The following is a 23,380-nucleotide window of genomic DNA, read 5'->3' as shown; positions in this document are numbered from 1 at the left end:
AAAATGTATACTTTTACTCCGATATATTTCCACAATGCATCTTCGTTACTCGTTACTACAAAATAAAATCAGAAGAAATGTGTGCGACTGCAATAAGGGAGGTTTGGCGAATCACTGAGCTAGATTGCATCACGCACGCTACGCACGCTGTTTTTCAGCGCGAAATGCTTGTTTGTTGCCATTTCCAAAAGAGGAGGAAGCACAACTGTGTATACCGCCATGGAAGCACCTGAAGGACCTGCCGTTCTTATCGTAGACGACCACCCCGACGATAGTGGTGAAGATAACGTTATACACCCGTGGCCGTATTTGCAAGAAATGTTTTTGTACATTGGAACGAAAGATTCTTCCTACCGGATGAAGTGCCTCTTATGCCTACCGAAGAAAACTGAAATTTTGGCATTCAAAAACTCCCCGTCCAACCTGAAGAAGCACATCGAGGTAGGTTAAATTAATAGTTATACAGTAAAGACACAATGTCAATGTGATTCAACATTAGTTATCATAAGCCGTATCAGAGATATCTGGCTAACGTGATGGCCAGGCTAACGTCTGCTTGTTAACGTTGCTAATTAGCTGATATGGCGCACATGTTTAACTAACGTCAACGTTACACCACTGATTTTCCCCTGAATTTAATTCAACAGAGAACTCTCAAAGATATGTCCATAATACTGAAACACACTTAACTGGTATATCATAACGTTAACTGCCGGGCCGAATATTTCCTCAGGTAGGCTAATGTTAGATTGAGAAATATTTTTTGAAAACTGCTACGTTAATCAGTGGGAGGTTAGAAAGTGTTAAAGGCTATTCACGTCTTCAAAAGCATAATATGTTTAGTCAAACTTGAGATTTCCTTTTATGTTAATGAACTCAAAACTCAGTGGTTATTGCATAATGTTGGGCTAATGTTATAAATTGTGAATGTAGGCTTGCATTGTTGATCAAAGTCACAGTGCTTTTTTCTTTCTTAGTAAAGCAGCTAACTTAAGGTACATGCAGTGGGAGCTAAACGATAACACAAGTACAGTATAGGCTACAAAACACAAACAACGGCAGGTTGTACCAGTTAATAGTGTTATTGCCAAGTAAGGGTGGCAGTCTGAGTGTTTATAATTCTAATTTAGTAAAACAGATAATATGGTGACATTTAAGTTAACACGTTTTTATAAATGAAACCATATTCCCATCAGTGATGCAAATTAGATCTAGTTCCTAGTAATTTGCATCACTGATGGAAATAGTTTCATTAACTTACTTGCAGTTAGATAATGTTTAACAGTCAAATGACAATTGTTTGTGTTGTGTGACTTTTAAATCTTGTAGCTAAAGTTGCTCATTAAATGTCTCTTCCTCTGAAACAGAGAAAGCATGTACACCACCTCAAAAAGTATGAAGAGCTTACATCAACAAAGAGAAAAAGGGCTCCTGAGTCTCCCACCACCACCTCCAGCATCAAGCAGAGCACATTGGTGAACACCAGGACTGTGTCTCAGATGTCCATTGACAAAGCTATAGTGACTTATGTGGTCCAAGGACTCCGGCCATTCCATGTTGTTGAAGAACAACCATTTAAAGATTTTGTGAAGGAACTGCAGCCTAATGCAAAAATTATGTCACGGCTGACTCTGCGCTCCATGATTGATGATGCCTTCAGGGGAATGAAGAGGGCTGTGACTGAGGCCATGAGAGGAGTTGACCATATCGCCACCACCACCGACTGCTGGTCTGTCAGAAGGCGGAGCTTCATTGGTGTTACTGCCCATTGGATTGACCCCGACAGTCTCAAAAGATGCTCAGCAGCCCTAGCCTGTAAACAGCTGAGAGGTTCGCATACATTTGATGTGTTGGCAAGTGCCCTTAATGACATCCACTCTGAATTTGAAATTCGAGGGAAGATTGTGCGAACAACAACAGACAATGCCTCTAACTTCATAAAAGCGTTCAACATTTTTGGTGAAGATGAGAACAATAATGCCATTGGAAGTGATGGTGATCATGGCAGTGCATCTCAACCAGGAGAGGAAGAAGAAGATCAAGAAGGGGATGAAGAAGTGGAGTGTGTTGATGTGTCAGCACTTCTGACTGAAGATGATGGTTTAGAATTCCAGCTCCCAAAGCACCAGCGCTGTGCTTGTCACCTCCTCAACCTAATAGCTACTGTTGATGCCATGAAAGCAACAACATCCAATGAGGCATACAAGAAAGTGTACCGTTCAACATTTGGCAAGTGTAGTGCACTTTGGAACAAATGTGGAAAATCCACCCTTGCAGCCGAAACTGTTGAAGATGCTTGCTCCCTCCAGCTGCTGCGTCCGAATTCCACCAGGTGGAACTCCCTGTTCCTGGCAGTGGAAAGACTGCTGAGAATAATTAAAGAAAAGGGAGAGGGGACCATCAGAGTCATCTGCACTGACTTAAAGCTTCCAATGTAAGTAGGAATTATGTGTTTTATTTCATCATAATCGAACATCTGGAATGTCTTTCTTTGTCCCATTCTTTCGTGGACACTAAAAACTTTACATCACATTCTATCCCAACTTCCACTTCAATTTTACTGAATTACTCTTCCAGCAGTTATTTTGATGAATCCAATGAAATGGTTACAGTGTTATAAAAACAATGTTGTTGTGTTTTGTTTTCAACAGGTTTAATCCAGCTGAACTTGCCTTTCTCGCAGAGTATGCCGCTGCCATGAGCCCTGTCGCCCAGGCTACCAACATCTTGCAAGCAGAAGCAAATGTCATGATGGGGTGGCTACTTCCAACCATCAACCTGCTCACTGTCAAACTTGACAGAGTCAAGTTGCCACTGAAGTACTGCAAGCCTCTGGTGGATGCTCTACAGGTAACTTTTACTATTGTATTTATTTTCTATTGTCTTATCTCTTCAATGATTCATTTTTATTAATTTAAGTTTCTTTGCCACTTTGTCTCAATGCTTAAATGTTTTATGTAAAGTACATTTTGAATTGCCTTGTTGCTGAAATCTGCTATAAATAACCTGCCTTGCAGGTGGGAATCATGAACCGTTTTGGCCACATGTCAGGAGAACCAGAGTTGATCGCTGCTGCGATTCTGCTTCCGAAATTCCGAACGATGTGGACAAAGGATGAAGCCACAATCAAAACGGGTAAGATATCATGGGGATAGAGCAACATTAGGTGTATATTTTCACAATTTGTCATACTGGCAATTCACAAATCAAGATTCTGATTGCTGCACAACAAATTTACCCTTGGTACTAATAAAGAAACCTTGAATTATAGGTGCATGGATGGTACATGAAACTAAAATAGCAAACCTTAAATTAAAAGTTTGTGTTGGGGTCATGCCATGGCAGATTAGACAGTTGCATTAGTTGTATAATTTATATTTTTATCCACACTATTTCAGGAATTGACTACATCAGGCAGCATCTGGAAGAGCCCTCACTGCAGATAGGCGATGCCAGCAGGTCCACTTCGTCTGATGAGGATGACTTTTTCTCTGCCCTGCAGTCGTCTCAAATACAAGATGGCACCAAACAGCTGGATGGGTACATGGCCTGTTCAGCAGATCACATGGCCTTGCTGAAGTCCTTCCCAGCAGTGTGCAAGCTTTCTGTGAAGCTGAACACTCCTCTACCTGCCTCAGCGGCCTGTGAAAGGCTATTTAGCATCGCAGGACTTGTCTTCAGTCCAAGAAGAGTAAGACTGAATTCTGGCAACTTTGAAAACCAGCTTCTTTTGAAGATGAACAGACACCTTTTCAGTTTCAACTAATGACTGGCGTATTAGTAGCTGCTGGACATAGGTTGTGTGTGTGTGAGTGAGTGAGTGAGTGAGCGAGCGTGTGATGGAGCCCTACAAATGCCAATACCACATGACCAAAATTTTCTCCCTACCAGCAGGTTTTTTTTGTTGTTGAAAGAAATAAGTTATTTATTTTTCATTTTTACCTGAAGTTCATACAAGTTCATGTTTGTTTTTTTCTTTGTCAGCTCTAAAAATATGCTGTTTGTTCTTTGAACTTAAGAGATTGTGCCTGAAAAGTCCTGGAAAAGACTGATTTTGATTTGATAAGTGAGATTAAGAAGATATGGGAACCCTGAATATGCTTTACTGTAAGAAAGCCACAATAAATGTCACAATCAAAGTTCTAACCGCTTGCTTTTTTTTATATATATATCAAAAAAAAAAAATTTACTTTTACTTCAAATACTTAAGTACATTAAATATCAGAAAATTACTTTTGATACTTAAGTACAGTATATATCAGATACTTTAAGACTTTTAATTAAGTAATATTCTAAAAGGGAACTTTCACTTCTACCAAAGTCTTTTTCTAGTACGATACTTGTACTTTTACTCAAGTATTGCTTTCTAGTACTTTATACAACACTGCTGGGCAGTCTATAGTTTCAGTCGCTTTTGAACAAGCGTACCCTAGAAGCGGTGGGACTGACGTCCAAATCAAGTTTCGGAAGTGTAGTGGTTATCACGTTTGCTTTACACGCGAAAGGTCCTCAGTTCAAAACTGGGCGGAAACAAGTGGATGCATTTTAAATATAAATGCTGCAATTCGCTACAAAATCCTTACTTTTGAGACAGGTGAAGGCCATCGTACCAAGGAGCTGTAGGCAGACTGCCATGCCGAATGACACTAGGTGGGTGCCGAATGACCTCTGTTCTGTTGTTTGTGGAATTTACAGACTGTCACACTGCCTGCAGGGCAGATTATGGGAAGGAGCCATCTTCTAAAAAGCACATCCGTCTCAATAATAGGTTTCTGTAGTGTAGTGGTCATCACATTCGCCTAACACGCGAAAGGTCTTCGGTTCGAAACCGAGCAGAAACAGTGGTTGGATTCTGACAGAAAATGTAAACTCTTTGGCACGCTAGGTGGGTGCAGCGCTCATTTCCTTTATATGCTTTTTAATAAGCGTGCACCTAAAGATTTATGTCTGCAACCTGAAGACGTGTTTGTAGTGTAGTGGTTATCACGTTCGCCTCACACGCGAAAAGTCCCCAGTTCATAACTGGGCGGAAACTGTGGGTGATTTTTGCAAAAATTTCGTATGCGATTTTCTGTTGAGCAGGTCAGTACACTTGCAGGGATGTTTGTTGTTTAATCTCTTTAGAAAAGGACAAAAATAAAACAAATGACCATTGAGGTTTCCTGTACAGTAATATAAAATGTTCGGTCTGCCAACAAAATTAGCAGCTTTTTGCCATGTTAAAAACACTGGGCAGTCTATAGTTTCAGTCGCTTTTGAACAAGCGTACGCTAGAAGAGGTGGGAATGAGATCCAAACCAAGTTTCCGTAGTGTAGTGGTTATCACGTTCGCTTTACACGCGAAAAGTCCTCAGTTCAAAATTGGGTGGAAACAAGTGGAGGCATGTTAAATATAAATGCTGCAATTCGCTACAAAACCCTTACTTTTAAGACAGGTGAAGGCCATCGTACCAAGGAGCTGTAGGCAGACTGCCATGCCGAATGACACTAGGTGGGTGCCGTCCAAATCAAGTTTCCGTAGTGTAGTGGTTATCACGTTTGCTTTACACGCAAAAGGTCCTCAGTTCAAAACTGGGCGGAAACAAGTGGATTCATTTTAAATATAAATGCTACAAAACCCTTACTTTTGAGACAGGTGAAGGCCATCGTACCAAGGAGCTGTAGGCAGACTGCCATGCCGAAAGACACTAGGTGGGTGCCGTCCAAATCAAGTTTCCGTAGTGTAGTGGTTATCACGTTCGCTTTACACGCGAAAGGTCCTCAGTTCAAAATTGGGTGGAAACAAGTGGAGGCATGTTAAATATAAATGCTGCAATTCGCTTCAAAACCCTTACATTTAAGACAGGTGAAGGCCATCGTACCAAGGAGCTGTAGGCAGACTGCCATGCCGAATGACACTAGGTGGGTGCCGTCCAAATCAAGTTTCCGTAGTGTAGTGGTTATCACGTTTGCTTTACATGCAAAAGGTCCTCAGTTCAAAACTGGGCGGAAACAAGTGGATGCATTTTAAATATAAATGCTACAAAACCCTTACTTTTGAGACAGGTGAAGGCCATCGTACCAAGGAGCTGTAGGCAGACTGCCATGCCGAAAGACACTAGGTGGGTGCCGTCCAAATCAAGTTTCCGTAGTGTAGTGGTTATCACGTTCGCTTTACACGCGAAAGGTCCTCAGTTCAAAATTGGGTGGAAACAAGTGGAGGCATGTTAAATATAAATGCTGCAATTCGTTACAAAACCCTTACTTTTAAGACAGGTGAAGGCCATCGTATCAAGGAGCTGTAGGCAGACTGCCATGCCGAATGACACTAGGTGGGTGCCGAATGACCTCTGTTCTGTTGTTTGTGGAATTTACAGACTTTCACACTGCTTGCAGGGCAGATTATGGGAAGGAGCCATCTTCTAAAAAGCACATCCCTCGCAACAATAGGTTTCTGTAGTGTAGTGGTCATCACATTCGCCTAACACGCGAAAGGTCCTCGGTTCGAAACCGAGCAGAAACAGTGGTTGGATTCTGACATAAAATGTAAACTCTTTGGCACGCTAGGTGGGTGCAGCGCTTATTTCCTTTATATGCTTTTTAATAAGCGTGCACCTAAAGATTTATGTCTGCAACCTGAAGACGTGTTTGTTATGTAGTGGTTATCACGTTCGCCTCACACGCGAAAAGTCCCCAGTTCGAAACTGGGCGGAAACTGTGGGTGATTTTTGCAAATATTTCGTATGCGATTTTCTGTTGAGCAGGTCAGTACACTTGAAGGGATGTTTGTTGTTTAATCTCTTTAGAAAAGGACAAAAATAAAACAAATGAACATTGAGGTTTCCTGTACAGTAATATAAAATGTTCGGTCTGCCAACAAAATTAGCAGCTTTTTGCCATGTTAAAAACACTGGGCAGTCTATAGTTTCAGTCGCTTTTGAACAAGCGTACGCTAGAAGAGGTGGGAATGAGATCCAAACCAAGTTTCAGTAGTGTAGTGGTTATCACGTTCGCTTTACACGCGAAAGGTCCTCAGTTCAAAATTGGGTGGAAACAAGTGGAGGCATGTTAAATATAAATGCTGCAATTCGCTACAAAACCCTTACTTTTAAGACAGGTGAAGGCAATCGTACCAAGGAGCTGTAGGCAGACTTCCATGCCGAATGACACTAGGTGGGTACCGTCCAAATCAAGTTTCCGTAGTGTAGTGGTTATCACGTTTGCTTTACACGCAAAATGTCCTCAGTTCAAAACTGGGCGGAAACAAGTGGATGCATTTTAAATATAAATGCTACAAAACCCTTACTTTTGAGACAGGTGAAGGCCATCGTACCAAGGAGCTGTAGGCAGACTGCCATGCCGAATGACCTCTGTTCTGTTGTTTGTGGAATTCACAGACTGTCACACTGCTTGCAGAGCAGATTATGGGAAGGAGCCATCTTCTAAAAAGCACATGCCATGATATCACGTTCGCTTTACACGCAAAGGTCTTCAGTTCAAAACTGGGTGGAAACAAGTGGAGGCATGTTAAATATAAATGCTGCAATTCGATACAAAACCCTTACTTTTGAGACAGGTGAAGGCCATCGTACCAAGGAGCTGTAGGCAGACTGCCATGCCGAATGACCTCTGTTCTGTTGTTTGTGGAATTTACAGACTGTCACACTAGTAGTTATAACCATTCCGCTTATGTCAAAATGATTTATGACCCTATGATTGACAGGTGGGCGGGGCTAACCTTTGACCTTCCGGAGGGTGTTCCGGAGGTCCTTTGATGTAGGGATTAACCTTTGACCTTCCGGAGGGGTTGTTCCGGAGGTCGCTTAATTTAGGGATTAACCTTTGACCTATCGATCGATCAAGTTGACAGTTGTCTTTACCCTATTGACCTTTGTATGATATATGGAGTTGCCAGTTGTCTTTGCCAGTTGTCTTTGCCCCATTGATTTTGACCTATTGACCCCGGGGGGAAATAACTTCTTGGTGTGGGAAATCCCCTCCGTGTCGGGGTGAGAAAATAATTTTTCTAATGTCGCATATAGATTAGAATAGATTAGAATTACAAAAGTAAAATCATCTTACCGTTTCACTATGGTGAAGAATTGGATTAAAGTTGACAGTCTCCGCACTGTGTGTGTGTGCGTCTGTCTGTGAGTGTGTGCGTGTCATCCGATATCCTGGCATTCCTGAGCACGCTATATAAATGGGGATAGTGAGAAAAGGTTTTTCTAATACTCTCACACTAAAGTTGAAAAGCATGCTGCTCCTTTAAAAGTATATGAATGAAATATTTATAAAATTTACATTTAGTCATTTACAATTTTCACACTAACTAAAGTTGAACACATTGATCTTTTAAAAAGTATATAAATGATTATAAAAAATCTTTTCAAAACAAAAATAAATATCTTACTAAAAATCTACTGAAGCAGTCATTTCAGATTAAATAAGTTTAAAGTTTTTAAACACTCTGTGTTTTGACACTCTGTGATTCAGAGTGGTGGAGGAATGTGTGTGTGTGTGTGTGTGTGTGTGTGTGTGTGTGTGTGTGTGTGTGTGTGTGTGTGTGTGTGTGTGTGTGTGTGTGTGTGTGTGTGTGCGTGTGTGTTTCATGACACCCTCCCTCCCCTCAGTCTCTCAAACACCAGCGCATGACAGCAATGGTCTCCGCGCTAAGTGTGTGCGTCTGTCTGTGAGTGAGACACCACCCTATTCCTGCACCCCCTGCTGGGGGGTGAAAGTGAGAAAATATCTCCCAGTAACTAAAGTTGAACAACATTGTTCATTTAAAAGTATATAAATAAAATGCTTGCATCATTCATTGTAAATAAATAATATTCCAATTATAGCAGTCCAAAAATAAAAATCATCTTCCATTTAGACTGTTGAAGAAGCTATACAGTATGAACGGATGATCAGAAATAAAATCATAACGTGTTTCATGCAGTTTACGAACCGATGACAAAAATAAAAATCAGCTTACCGTTTCAGAGTACTGAAGAATTGGATTAAAGTTGACACTCAAAGCGCTAAGTGTGTGTGTGTTGCAACACTGGGAGATGTATCCATGGACCGTCTTTAGCACCTGTTGTTTTCACGATTCATACTAATTTATGGTCGCGAGCATATCCTGAAAAACAACAACTGTATAGAAAAGACTCAAAGGAGCCGGTACCGCTGTACGTGCCACTTCACCCTACCGATACGCTTTCCAATTAAAAAAAATCGTATCTCAAGAGAGGAGTGTCTCTTTTGTGACAGTTTTGACCTTCTATCCGTGAAATACGGCGACAAATGTTGGATAGATCTCTGAGAACGACCTCTCTGTGAACTCGCCTGTACCATTCATAGAACACACGCGCCATCTAGCGGACACACATAGTTATATCTTTCCCATACATTTTCACTGTATCTCAGAATGTATATATATATATATATAGATGACGGCTCGAACCCTGGCAAACCATATCTTGTCCAAACTTCAAGACTGCACAGCTCAACTCATCAACATGCAAAACAGTGAGTATTTTCTCTTTGTAATTCTTTTATGCTATGGTGTTTTAAAGATTGTTTTTTCACATAGGGTGTGAAACAATAGATGTGAATTTTTAAATATGTAAAATTATATTAATAAAGTATGATTTTTAAAAATATCTGGGTACAGATATTAAGTATCATAAACTATGATTTTAAAAATATAAAACAAATGACCATTGAGGTTTCCTGTACAGTAATATAAAATGTTCGGTCTGCCAACAAAATTAGCAGCTTTTTGCCATGTTAAAAACACTGGGCAGTCTATAGTTTCAGTCGCTTTTGAACAAGCGTACCCTAGAAGCGGTGGGACTGACGTCCAAATCAAGTTTCGGAAGTGTAGTGGTTATCACGTTTGCTTTACACGCGAAAGGTCCTCAGTTCAAAACTGGGCGGAAACAAGTGGATGCATTTTAAATATAAATGCTGCAATTCGCTACAAAACCCTTACTTTTGAGACAGGTGAAGGCCATCGTACCAAGGAGCTGTAGGCAGACTGCCATGCCGAATGACACTAGGTGGGTGCCGAATGACCTCTGTTCTGTTGTTTGTGGAATTTATAGACTGTCACACTGCCTGCAGGGCAGATTATGGGAAGGAGCCATCTTCTAAAAAGCACATCCGTCTCAATAATAGGTTTCTGTAGTGTAGTGGTCATCACATTCGCCTAACACGCGAAAGGTCTTCGGTTCGAAACCGAGCAGAAACAGTGGTTGGATTCTGACAGAAAATGTAAACTCTTTGGCACGCTAGGTGGGTGCATCGCTCATTTCCTTTATATGCTTTTTAATAAGCGTGCACCTAAAGATTTATGTCTGCAACCTGAAGACGTGTTTGTAGTGTAGTGGTTATCACGTTCGCCTCACACGCGAAAAGTCCCCAGTTCATAATTGGGCGGAAACTGTGGGTGATTTTTGCAAAAATTTCGTATGCGATTTTCTGTTGAGCAGGTCAGTACACTTGCAGGGATGTTTGTTGTTTAATCTCTTTAGAAAAGGACAAAAATAAAACAAATGACCATTGAGGTTTCCTGTACAGTAATATAAAATGTTCGGTCTGCCAACAAAATTAGCAGCTTTTTGCCATGTTAAAAACACTGGGCAGTCTATAGTTTCAGTCGCTTTTGAACAAGCGTACGCTAGAAGAGGTGGGAATGAGATCCAAACCAAGTTTCCGTAGTGTAGTGGTTATCACGTTCGCTTTACACGCGAAAAGTCCTCAGTTCAAAATTGGGTGGAAACAAGTGGAGGCATGTTAAATATAAATGCTGCAATTCGCTACAAAACCCTTACTTTTAAGACAGGTGAAGGCCATCGTACCAAGGAGCTGTAGGCAGACTGCCATGCCGAATGACACTAGGTGGGTGCCGTCCAAATCAAGTTTCCGTAGTGTAGTGGTTATCACGTTTGCTTTACACGCAAAAGGTCCTCAGTTCAAAACTGGGCGGAAACAAGTGGATTCATTTTAAATATAAATGCTACAAAACCCTTACTTTTGAGACAGGTGAAGGCCATCGTACCAAGGAGCTGTAGGCAGACTGCCATGCCGAAAGACACTAGGTGGGTGCCGTCCAAATCAAGTTTCCGTAGTGTAGTGGTTATCACGTTCGCTTTACACGCGAAAGGTCCTCAGTTCAAAATTGGGTGGAAACAAGTGGAGGCATGTTAAATATAAATGCTGCAATTCGTTACAAAACCCTTACTTTTAAGACAGGTGAAGGCCATCGTATCAAGGAGCTGTAGGCAGACTGCCATGCCGAATGACACTGGGTGGGTGCCAAATGACCTCTGTTCTGTTGTTTGTGGAATTTACAGACTTTCACACTGCTTGCAGGGCAGATTATGGGAAGGAGCCATCTTTTAAAAAGCACATCCCTCTCAACAATAGGTTTCTGTAGTGTAGTGGTCATCACATTCGCCTAACACGCGAAAGGTCCTCGGTTCGAAACCGAGCAGAAACAGTGGTTGGATTCTGACATAAAATGTAAACCCTTTGGCACGCGAGGTGGGTGCAGCGCTTATTTCCTTTATATGCTTTTTAATAAGCGTGCACCTAAAGATTTATGTCTGCAACCTGAAGACGTGTTTGTAATGTAGTGGTTATCACGTTCGCCTCACACGCGAAAAGTCCCCAGTTCGAAACTGGGTGGAAACTGTGGGTGATTTTTGCAAATATTTCGTATGCGATTTTCTGTTGACCAGGTCAGTACACTTGAAGGGATGTTTGTTGTTTAATCTCTTTAGAAAAGGACAAAAATAAAACAAATGAACATTGAGGTTTCCTGTACAGTAATATAAAATGTTCGGTCTGCCAACAAAATTAGCAGCTTTTTGCCATGTTAAAAACACTGGGCAGTCTATAGTTTCAGTCGCTTTTAACAAGCGTACGCTAGAAGAGGTGGGAATGAGATCCAAACCAAGTTTCCGTAGTGTAGTGGTTATCACGTTCGCTTTACACGCGAAAGGTCCTCAGTTCAAAATTGGGTGGAAACAAGTGGAGGCATGTTAAATATAAATGCTGCAATTCGCTACAAAACCCTTACTTTTAAGACAGGTGAAGGCCATCGTACCAAGGAGCTGTAGGCAGACTGCCATGCCGAATGACACTAGGTGGGTACCGTCCAAATCAAGTTTCCGTAGTGTAGTGGTTATCACGTTTGCTTTACACGCAAAATGTCCTCAGTTCAAAACTGGGCGGAAACAAGTGGATGCATTTTAAATATAAATGCTACAAAACCCTTACTTTTGAGACAGGTGAAGGCCATCGTACCAAGGAGCTGTAGGCAGACTGCCATGCCGAATGACCTCTGTTCTGTTGTTTGTGGAATTTACAGACTGTCACACTAGTAGTTATAACCATTCGGCTTATGTCAAAATGATTTATGACCCTATGATTGACAGGTGGGCGGGGCTAACCTTTGACCTTCCGGAGGGTGTTCCGGAGGTCCTTTGATGTAGGGATTAACCTTTGACCTTCCGGAGGGGTTGTTCCGGAGGTCGCTTAATTTAGGGATTAACCTTTGACCTATCGATCGATCAAGTTGACAGTTGTCTTTACCCTATTGACCTTTGTATGATATATGAAGTTGCCAGTTGTCTTTGCCAGTTGTCTTTGCCCCATTGATTTTGACCTATTGACCCCGGGGGGAAATAACTTCTTGGTGTGGGAAATCCCCTCCGTGTCGGGGTGAGAAAATTATTTTTCTAATGTCGCATATAGATTAGAATAGATTAGAATTACAAATGTAAAATCATCTTACCGTTTCACTATGGTGAAGAATTGGATTAAAGTTGACAGTCTCCGCACTGTGTGTGTGTGCGTCTGTCTGTGAGTGTGTGCGTGTCATCCGATATCCTGGCATTCCTGAGCACGCTATATAAATGGGGATAGTGAGAAAAGGTTTTTCTAATACTCTCACACTAAAGTTGAAAAGCATGCTGCTCCTTTGAAAGTATATGAATGAAATATTTATAAAATTTACATTTAGTCATTTACAATTTTCACACTAACTAAAGTTGAACACATTGATCTTTTAAAAAGTATATAAATGATTATAAAAAATCTTTTCAAAACAAAAATAAATATCTTACTAAAAATCTACTGAAGCAGTCATTTCAGATTAAATAAGTTTAAAGTTTTTAAAAACTCTGTGTTTTGACACTCTGTGATTCAGAGTGGTGGAGGAATGTGTGTGTGTGTGTGTGTGTGTGTGTGTGTGTGTGTGTGTGTGTGTGCGTGTGTGTTTCATGACACCCTCCCTCCCCTCAGTCTCTCAAACACCAGCGCATGACAGCAATGGTCTCCGCGCTAAGTGTGTGCGTCTGTCTGTGAGTGAGACACCACCCTATTCCTGCACCCCCTGCTGGGGGGTGAAAGTGAGAAAATATCTCCCAGTAACTAAAGTTGAACAACATTGTTCATTTAAAAGTATATAAATAAAATGCTTGCATCATTCATTGTAAATAAATAATATTCCAATTATAGCAGTCCAAAAATAAAAATCATCTTCCATTTAGACTGTTGAAGAAGCTATACAGTATGAACGGATGATCAGAAATAAAATCATAACGTATTTCATGCAGTTTACGAACCGATGACAAAAATAAAAATCAGCTTACCGTTTCAGAGTACTGAAGAATTGGATTAAAGTTGACACTCAAAGCGCTAAGTGTGTGTGTGCTTGCAACACTGGGAGATGTATCCATGGACCGTCTTTAGCACCTGTTGTTTTCACGATTCATACTAATTTATGGTCGCGAGCATATCCTGAAAAACAACAACTGTATAGAAAAGACTCAAAGGAGCCGGTACCGCTGTACGTGCCACTTCACCCTACCGATACGCTTTCCAATTAAAAAAAATCGTATCTCAAGAGAGGAGTGTCTCTTTTGTGACAGTTTTGACCTTCTATCCGTGAAATACGGCGACAAATGTTGGATAGATCTCTGAGAACGACCTCTCTGTGAACTCGCCTGTACCATTCATAGAACACACGCGCCATCTAGCGGACACACATAGTTATATCTTTCCCATACATTTTCACTGCATCTCAGAATGTATATATATATATATATAGATGACGGCTCGAACCCTGGCAAACCATATCTTGTCCAAACTTCAAGACTGCACAGCTCAACTCATCAACATGCAAAACAGTGAGTATTTTCTCTTTGTAATTCTTTTATGCTATGGTGTTTTAAAGATTGTTTTTTCACATAGGGTGTGAAACAATAGATGTGAATTTTTAAATATGTAAAATTATATTAATAAAGTATGATTTTTAAAAATATCTGGGTACAGATATTAAGTATCATAAACTATGATTTTAAAAATATCAGTCTGCATATGTACATTTTAAAAAATCTCATCAGTCTTTATTTCCATGCTTATGGGGTTATGCTACGGTGATTTAAATATTGTTTTCACATGGTGAAAAATAGTAGATATGATTTTTAAATAAGTAAGATTATATTCATAAAAGTTTGAAATTTAAAAATATGGAACATTGGTGTTTTTTTTGTTTTGTTTTTTAAATCACACCAGTCTGCATACCCATGCTTATGGGGTTATGCTACGGTGATTTAAATATTGTTTTCACCTAGGGTGAAAAACAGTAGATATGATTTTTAATAATATGCAACATCACATTCATTTATCATAAAGTTTGATTTTTAAAATATGGACCATTGGTGATTTTAAACCAAATCAGTCTGCATATCCATGCTTATGTGTATTAATATGGATTATCATCGGATGTACTGCTTATGTGAAACTTTTTATGTGAAAAAGCTTTTATTATGAAAATCATGGATCAGCCGTCGGCTTACCGCAACATACTTCACTCTTCTACGAATGCTATTTGTGTGTTATAATGCAGCGCTATCTTTTAATGTGAAAAGACGGTGATATATACAGCGTTATAATTTAGTAAACCGATCTTTCGGATAGCTAACCATGCGGCATGGTGATAGAACATGTGTGTTGGTTAGCATCTCGTGCTACGCTGCTAACGGATCTCACACATTGTTATGGGCGCTATATCATTTTGCTTTTGTCTGTATATGTTTCAGAAAAACATTGCTGATGCTTCTGACGGTATACTGGTATATATTTTACCAAATAATCATCGTTTTAAACACTTTCTGAAGCGTCACATTCAGGTATGGAATGGATATGGTTGCCCATGAGTTCAAACAACATCCAGTTCACAGACAAATAGCGCCCCCACAGGCCCGGAGTTCAAACAACATCCAGTTCACAGACAAATAGCGCCCCCACAGGCCCGGAGTTCAAACAACATCCAGTTCACAGGCAAATAGCGCCCCCACCAGTCCCGGAGTTCAAACAACATCCAGTTCACAGGCAAATAGCGCCCCCACCAGTCCCGGAGTTCAAACAACATCCAGTTCACAGGCAAATAGCGCCCCCACCAGTCCCGGAGTTCAAACAACATCCAGTTCACAGGCAAATAGCCCCCCCTAGTGCCCTGAAATGATATACAATGCACTCCTTACTGTGATAGGTCATCCTATGGTTGGAGATGATTTTGTTTAGAGCAAATTGTTTTAATCTAGCTATTTAAATGCTGATGTGATGTATTTAAATTTTCCAAGTTGTATGATTCATAAATTATAGGTGTGTGTGTGTGTGTGTGTGTGTGTGTGTGTGTGTGTGTGTGTGTGCGCGTCATCAACCATATAAAACGGCCCCACCAGGCGGCTTCAAATCATAATATGTTTTTCCCCCTCAGATTCAAACGTCGAGCGGAACGCCTTTGATGCCATTAATTCATGTGAGAACTTATTTTCTATTCTTTATAAATTAAATGTACCAATTTTTATGCGTCTTTATTTATTAATTTTAATTTATTTTAAGTTTTACTTATTTTTAATTCGTAGTGGCTACGCATGGGTTTGATGGAGACAGCACTGCCAATGGTAAGAACAAGATCCACCTTCAACGTAATGTTTTACGTTTAAGGAAATCTAACGTTTTATTTATTTTATAGATTTCATCCAATTCGTCACACAGCCTGGATTCCCGGTGGTCGACCTTACTGAAGACGAGAATGAACAAGACACCATCGTCGTAACAGATAGGCGAGACATAGTCGGAGATCAAATAGTTCCTACCCCCACAGCTTTAGACCAACCAAAGAAAAAGACTAGAAAAACGAATTATTCTGTACCCCCATTTAGTCCTGAGCTATTTAATGGTGAGGCTATCTACATGTATTAAAATTTAAACTCAAATTTGTCATACCATTATGATTGATTGTTATATTTCCATACAGCAGGTTCGGATAGAATCCATGATGATGATGATGACGATGTGACTGACTGGGGTGTGGCTCAACTCCACGCTTGGGATCAGAGCTCTTGGACGAGCGAGCGTGGCGAAGCGTCGAACGCCGGTCAGACGCCATTTCATTTTCACCAATCGTCGGAAGAGATCGATGTTGAAGAAGTAGCGCTGACCCCTCAACCAGTCGATGAACCATCCAACGATAAGCCTCTGATTCGCCAGCTCATTAATTCAATAGATGCATTTCGCAGTGAGTTTCGTGAGGCGAATGCGGATATAAACAGGAAAATTGATGCAAATTCTGCAAGGCAGGAAGAAAACCATAGCAGAATAGATGCCTTACGTAACGAGCTACGATCCTTTCAGCCAGAGATACATAGCAGATTCGATGTTCAGGATCGTTTTTTTCAGAATGTGAGCGATGAAATATTTCACCGCATCCATATTATCCGATTAATCATGGATGAGGATTCTGATATAAACGAGCATATGTCAACGCAACACCATAGTGAAATGCTGCTCAGGCTTCGTCTTCTCCATACCCTCATAGATGAGATGTCTGCTACAATTAATAGTTTACTCACGATCCATTTTGTACCACGTTAGATCATGTATTGATTGTTATATACACTCTTTGATTTTATACTCTTTGATTTATATTCCTTTTATATACTCTTATTATATTACATGTATACACTATGCTATTTTATCTATGCTCTATGATTTTGTAATATCTCACGTTTTATACTCTGTGATTGTTTTATACTCTGTGATGTTAGTCTGAATTTCAAAAATGGATGGATCAAAATACTTCTTTACAGACGCTCGTCAATCAGACCAATCTGACACAGAACTGTCTCCGGATGAGCTTGAAACGATAAGTATGCTTCCAGATTCTTTAGAACAGTATCTTAATGTAGAATCGTCACACCAATCTGCTGATTTGGATCTTTTTGAATTAGCCGTAAATCCAAATATGAATCTCTATGACCCACCCATACAACACGGTGCAGGGTTAAATACCGCCGAACCACCCCCAGATCCTGACGACGATAGTGTAGAACATCCTACCGACGATGATAATACTTTCCGCGAAGGTAATCCTCCTACACATGAGCGATTAAGTCCCCTCGACATTGATGCGTTGATTCGCCGGGGTGGGTTCGTTAACGGATATCACGTTTTACCACGACCTCGTTTCAATAGCGTATCGTTGAGAAGGAGCATGAATCTGAGAGTCATCAACTCTGCAGATCTGGCCGATTATCATCGTTACTTACACGACACACTGAGCGGGATTGTTACTTTTGCTAGAGATTTTGGTGGGGATGTACCCGTGATTAATTTGACCGTGTCAGCCTCCAGTCTACAAATACCCATCAGCGCTGTTTTAACCGATGGAAATAATTATGACCCCAATTTGCTTTACGACCAAATTGAAAAAGTTTTACAGAGCAACGATCAGTTATTATCGGACCAGGCCGTTGAGATAGAAGCTACCGTTGTTATGAACAGGCAAGGAGGTGGGGGTCAACGACGTAAACTTATGGATCTGGCCATTGGTGAGGTGATCAAAAGAAAAAAAACCAGTTTATTTTGCCCCACAAATATTTTGAATAATTTGTGCTTCTCCATTTGTCTCGCCCGTTTTCTTAACCCACAACACCCGAGACCGAGTTAGAAAATCTGGCTACCACCATCCAAAACAGTGCAGGCTTCTCAATCCAAGATCCAATCGCTTTTAGCGACATAGCCTCATTTGAACGAGCTCTAGGCATTAAAATTGTCGTATTTCACAGATCTAACGCAGCTGTCTTAGAAACGTACAAAACTTGTGATGAACCCCATCCGAAAACGGTGTTCCTCTATCACCATAACGATCATTACTACATGATAACGAGTTTGACAGGGTTCATCGGTTCGGAATACGTATGCGAATTTTGTTACAAAAGTTACACCAGTCGCAGAGACCATCGATGCAAACACGTCTGTAACGTATGCTTCGACTCAGAATGTTACACCTACCCTAAAACGACCATACACTGTCTAGATTGCATGCGTTACTGTAAATCGAGCTATTGCTTCGAAATGCATAAAAAAACCCACCTCCGGGTCACGAAAACCCCGCCTGTGATCTTATAAAATACTGTAAACTATGCAACAGACGCTACCAGGTTAAACCGGGAAACAAGAAAACCAAACACGTATGCGCTCCGGACAAATGCGACCATTGTCGCGAAATTCTGGTGGACGAGGGAGAACACCAATGCTTCATACAGCCCCTAGCGCCTAAGGAGTTTTGCGAAAAATACATTTTCTACGATTTTGAAACGCGTTATGAAAATGGGAGGCACGTGGCTAATTTTGTTTGCGCGATCACGTTCCAAGGGGAGAAATTTGTAGCTCGCGGTACAGGCTGTATAGCTAAGCTAATCAAGCGCTTCAGACAGCCGCGATATGAAGGCTGCTGCTTCATTGCTCATTACGCCTCCAGATTTGACTCCTTTCTCATTCTGGAGTATTTCTGCAAAGCTGGGATTGCCATCGAGGTTATCATGCAGGGATGTAAATTAATCCTTATGTATGATGAAACGTTTGCGCAGCGATACCTCGACAGTTATTCATTTTTCCCCGTTTGCCCTAGCCAAAATGCCAGCTGCGTTAGACTTGACGACGACTGAAAAAGGCTACTTTCCACATCTTTTCAACAGAGTGGAAAATGCGAAGTATTTCGGACCTTACCCCGACAAAAAGTTTTACAACTACGATAACATGTCGGATAAAGACCAACAAAAGTTCGATGCCTGGTACAGCACGGTTGAGGGTAAGTTCTTTGACTTTAAGAAAGAACTGTACGAGTACGGCGTTAACGACGTTGTGTTATTACGCGAAGGTTGTATGAAATATCGCCAGCCGTTCATCGAATGCACCAAACTTGACCCTTTCAGTTTTACGACGATCGCTAGTTGTGCGATGGGGATCTTCAAAACACATTTCCTTAAGAAAAATACGCTGGCTCTCACGCATAACAAAGCGTACATCCGACAGAGCAAATGCTATTCATCTGGTTCAATAGAATGGCTGGAGTATGTCAAAAAGACTCGAAACGTCGACCTACACCACGCCTTGAACCATGGCGAAGTATCCTTCGGTAAGTACTTTTTAGACGGTTACTACGAACAGAACGGGTTGAGGTTTGGCTTAGAATACAATGGTTGTGTACACCATGGACACTGCTGTCGCTTTGAACCCCATCAGACACACCCCTTGTCGCGAGTACCTTACGGGGTTCTCAGGAGACAGTTTGACGATAAGGTCGAAATTCTGCAGAAGACGGTTTGCAAATCGAGGTTCTTTGGGAATGCGAATGGAGCAAAATGAAAAAGACCGATCCCTCCGTGATAGAATTTATGGACAATTATTCGGCCCCCGAGAGATTGAAACCGCGAGACACTCTGTTTGGTGGTCGAACTAACGCTTATAAACTCTATCACAAGGTGACCGAAGATGAAAAAATAAGGTATCTTGATTTCACCAGCCTCTACCCCTTTTGCCAGGCTAGGAAAAGCAATCCGATCGATCATCCACAAATCATTTTCAAAGATTTTGAACCGATTGAAAATTATTTCGGCCTTATCAAAGCGACCGTGTACCCTCCCCGCAAATTACTGCACCCGGTTCTCCCTTACAGATGCGAAGGAAAACTCATGTTCCCGTTATGTAGAACTTGCGCTCACGAGCAAAACCAGACCTCAACCTGTACCCACACGGATCAGGAAAGATCGCTGTCGGGCTGTTGGGTCAGCATCGAGCTTTTAAAAGCCGTCGAGAAGGGTTATGTGGTAGCCAAGATAGACGAGGTTTGGCATTTTCCTCAGCGGTCAGACGCATTGTTTGGCGATTATGTCAAAACGTTTCTGCGTTTGAAACAACAAGCGTCAGGGTATCCGTCGAATGTGGTCACGGAGGCTGAGAAAGAGACTTACATCCCTGAGTATTTTGAAAAAGAGGGGGTTCAACTCGACCCCGAAAAGATCAAGTACAACGCCGCCCAGAGGGCAATCACGAAATTGATTCTCAATTCGCTTTGGGGTTGGTTCTCGTTAAGACAGAACCTGCCTCAAACGACTCTGGTGAACGACCCCGAAGATTTCACCAGAATCGTTTTTGGTAATACCGACACACTGTCCTATTTCACATTCGTCTCGGACGACGTAGCTCTCGTTCAGCATAAACCTGACAAAGACGATGTTTGTAAGGCGCACGACGTTAACGTGTTTCTAGGAGCGTTTACAACGGCTCATGCACGACTGGAATTGTACGAATTGATGGACAGACTCGGCGACCGGCTTCTTTACTCAGATACGGACTCCGTCGTCTTTGTGTCTAGGGAGGGGGACTGGGAACCGCCTCTAGGGGATCATTTGGGGGAGCTGACGAGCGAGCTAGACGACGGCGACTTCATAACGTGTTTTTGCACGAGCGGGCCTAAATCTTATGGGTACAAGACGGCCAAAGGTAAGACGTGCATGAAAGCTAAGGGTATAACATTGAATGCAAAAAACTCCCGAGCCATCTGTCTGGAGTCCCTGATTGGTCTGGTTGACGGTTATGTGACGTCGCAGGATAGCGCCAAACACATCCTGGCTCACACCGAAAATATTGTGAGGAATAAAAAGACTCTCACATTGCACAACAAATCAGTCGTTAAAAAGTTCAAGGTGGTGTATAATAAACGCAGACTTTTGCCCGATTTCACCACTCTTCCTTATGGCTACTGATCAGGTGATGCACAGAGGGTCTCAGGTTGTTTCCGATTTTGATTTCAGACTTCAACATCCATTTAGTTGTGTTATAAGTGGGCCGTCCAATTCTGGAAAGTCTTATTTTGTAAAACTTTTGTTGGAAAAGGGTTTGACTATAATCTCCAAGAAAATTGAAAACATTGTATGGTTGTATGATTGCTGGCAGCCTTTGTACGACGATGTACTGAAATTGTACGACATTAAATTTGTGCATGGAATACCCGAGAGTCTGAATGACGATGATTTACTCATAAAACAAATCTTCTCATCGTGGATGATTTGATGCAGCAAGCTAGCGCCAACCTGGAACTCCAGCGCGTATTTACGCAATATTGTCACCATCGGAATCTCAGCAGCATCTATATAGTGCAAAATTTATTTGCACAGGGTAAGTCCAGTCGAACCATCAGCTTAAACGCCAATTACATGATTTTGTTTAAAAACCCCAGGGACGTCAATCAGGTAGCGATGCTAGGACGACAAATGTACCCGGGAAACACAAAATACTTTATGGAATGTTATCACGACGCGGTCAACCGATCTTTCGGATACCTATTGATAGACTATAAAGCTAAAACTCCGGAGCAGTACCGTCTCAGAACAGGATTGCTGTCCGACCGTCAAGTGGTTTATATCCCGAAAAAAAGAAGAACGTGATAAATCGTCATGTCCGCAAGACTTTGTAAACATCTGCCGGTGTTAAAACTGCTACATAAAGCGTCTCCTAAACAACGACGTGTTATTTTACAATCGGTGTCCGACGAATTCATTTTATCGCTGTGCGAATTGGCGCTAAACATCCTCTACGGCACGATCCCGGTCAATCGCCAGCAGTACCAAAAACTGAAAAAGAGAAAAGCGGAAATCAAATTTGTGGCCGATAAAAAAATTGGCATAGCGGCCAAGAAACGAGTCATCAACCAAAAGGGCGGCTTCCTTTTACCTTTATTAAGCGTCGCCGTCCCGTTCCTGACAAGCTTGATAGCCAATCGATAGGATGGAGTACGCTGAGAAGATGTATTTAGTCCCGCAGCATCAGCTGGATAAGATGAAAACTGAGAATGTACGCGAGAACATTCAACAGACTGTGGAAAACGATTTGGACGGTGCCATAAGAAATATTTTACATCGCACCGATTTGAATCCGTACGAAAAAGCCAAACTTTACACCAATACCCTAAGCAGGTTTTTGACCATCGTTAGACAAGGGGATCGTGAGAGCGGGGTTTTAACCCTCTCGTTACCCCATAGTGACCCTGAGCCTAAAGATGCGCAAACGCCAGCCGCTCCCCGCACTGCTAATGTTGAAGACGGTGTTGCTGAGGGGGCTGTGGAGGACGAAGTGCTGAAGAATGTCCCTTCGAGAAGCGTGAAAAACAGTAGATACATATTAAACAAGATGTCTAAAGCTAAAGGACTAAGCGGGTGGAACGAATCGGGGGAGTTTGTGTTCAAGGGTAAAGTCGTACCAGGTTCACACATGGTTGATTTGTTAAAAAATGTGACGGCCCCCCAAAAGGTTCGGGATGACCGGAGACCTCTGGGATGGACGGAGTTTCTACAGGCTTTTGGCGAGTTAAACATTCCTTTTTCTACAGTGCCGAATCAACAGGTCAGGAGCGTGATTAAGTCTCTAAAGAGTAAACCCGCCACCCCCGCCACCACACCCGATGTTAGACCTTATAAAAAGGCACGGAAATATTCATGCTACAGGACTCCGAAAGACTCTGTGTTTAAAATATCGACCGGTGATCGGAGGCAATGGTTGGAATTTTAACGAATGTATCTTACGATTAAATAAAGACGATAAAAAATAAAATGTTTTAAGATTTTTTATTTATAGATCAAACACGTTTGCACACAGGATGACATTTTATCATTACACACATGCGGTCTTAATCTCTTCACAAATAGGGATACCATTTTATCATTTTTAATATAATCGTCGGTGTATAGTTTCAACACACGGTCATAGTCACAACCTTTAGTTAAATGATATAGAAAAAACAAACAGTGCTCCCCACAGGTATTGGATGAATAATCCTGGACTTGTCTGTCGGAATATAATACTTGGGGGTGGTTGGTCGCTAGAAAGTGATCGATGCTGGTTGGGAAGCGGGTGCTGTTGGGTGGATTGCCAAAGCTGTCGAAAAAACAAGCGGGCCCCTCTTCGGGTAAATAAACGGCTATCCAATGCTCACCGGGTAGCCGAGCGGGGTCGGTGTTAATGATCCCCATCGCAGGTAAGGTCCTCACAG

General features: G+C 41.6%; 13 non-coding genes across 13 annotated transcripts; all 13 read left to right on the top strand.

Annotated features, from left to right (window-relative positions):
• Positions 1-4,768: 4,768 nt before the first annotated feature.
• On the top strand, positions 4,769-4,841 carry trnav-aac (transfer RNA valine (anticodon AAC)). The gene has a single exon. It is a non-coding gene; the product is annotated as a tRNA-Val (tRNA).
• A 670-nt stretch (positions 4,842-5,511) lies between these two features.
• On the top strand, positions 5,512-5,584 carry trnav-uac (transfer RNA valine (anticodon UAC)). The gene has a single exon. It is a non-coding gene; the product is annotated as a tRNA-Val (tRNA).
• A 127-nt stretch (positions 5,585-5,711) lies between these two features.
• On the top strand, positions 5,712-5,784 carry trnav-uac (transfer RNA valine (anticodon UAC)). The gene has a single exon. It is a non-coding gene; the product is annotated as a tRNA-Val (tRNA).
• Positions 5,785-5,921: 137 nt separating this feature from the next.
• trnav-uac (transfer RNA valine (anticodon UAC)) lies at positions 5,922-5,994 on the top strand. The gene has a single exon. It is a non-coding gene; the product is annotated as a tRNA-Val (tRNA).
• Positions 5,995-6,121: 127 nt separating this feature from the next.
• Positions 6,122-6,194, top strand: trnav-uac (transfer RNA valine (anticodon UAC)). The gene has a single exon. It is a non-coding gene; the product is annotated as a tRNA-Val (tRNA).
• A 235-nt stretch (positions 6,195-6,429) lies between these two features.
• On the top strand, positions 6,430-6,502 carry trnav-aac (transfer RNA valine (anticodon AAC)). Its single transcript has one exon. It is a non-coding gene; the product is annotated as a tRNA-Val (tRNA).
• Positions 6,503-7,172: 670 nt separating this feature from the next.
• Positions 7,173-7,245, top strand: trnav-uac (transfer RNA valine (anticodon UAC)). Its single transcript has one exon. It is a non-coding gene; the product is annotated as a tRNA-Val (tRNA).
• Positions 7,246-10,149: 2,904 nt separating this feature from the next.
• Positions 10,150-10,222, top strand: trnav-aac (transfer RNA valine (anticodon AAC)). The gene has a single exon. It is a non-coding gene; the product is annotated as a tRNA-Val (tRNA).
• A 670-nt stretch (positions 10,223-10,892) lies between these two features.
• On the top strand, positions 10,893-10,965 carry trnav-uac (transfer RNA valine (anticodon UAC)). The gene has a single exon. It is a non-coding gene; the product is annotated as a tRNA-Val (tRNA).
• Positions 10,966-11,092: 127 nt separating this feature from the next.
• trnav-uac (transfer RNA valine (anticodon UAC)) lies at positions 11,093-11,165 on the top strand. The gene has a single exon. It is a non-coding gene; the product is annotated as a tRNA-Val (tRNA).
• Positions 11,166-11,400: 235 nt separating this feature from the next.
• trnav-aac (transfer RNA valine (anticodon AAC)) lies at positions 11,401-11,473 on the top strand. The gene has a single exon. It is a non-coding gene; the product is annotated as a tRNA-Val (tRNA).
• A 459-nt stretch (positions 11,474-11,932) lies between these two features.
• trnav-uac (transfer RNA valine (anticodon UAC)) lies at positions 11,933-12,005 on the top strand. Its single transcript has one exon. It is a non-coding gene; the product is annotated as a tRNA-Val (tRNA).
• A 137-nt stretch (positions 12,006-12,142) lies between these two features.
• Positions 12,143-12,215, top strand: trnav-uac (transfer RNA valine (anticodon UAC)). The gene has a single exon. It is a non-coding gene; the product is annotated as a tRNA-Val (tRNA).
• The last annotated feature ends 11,165 nt before the right edge of the window (positions 12,216-23,380 follow it).

Source organism: Siphateles boraxobius, unplaced genomic scaffold, assembly GCF_051911475.1.
Source record: "Siphateles boraxobius isolate OS27281-9 unplaced genomic scaffold, OSU_SipBor_1 23, whole genome shotgun sequence".
Taxonomy (NCBI): Eukaryota; Metazoa; Chordata; class Actinopteri; order Cypriniformes; family Leuciscidae; genus Siphateles; species Siphateles boraxobius.
The sequence above is the reverse complement of the archived record's forward strand: the minus strand, read 5'-3'. Positions and strand labels throughout refer to the sequence as shown.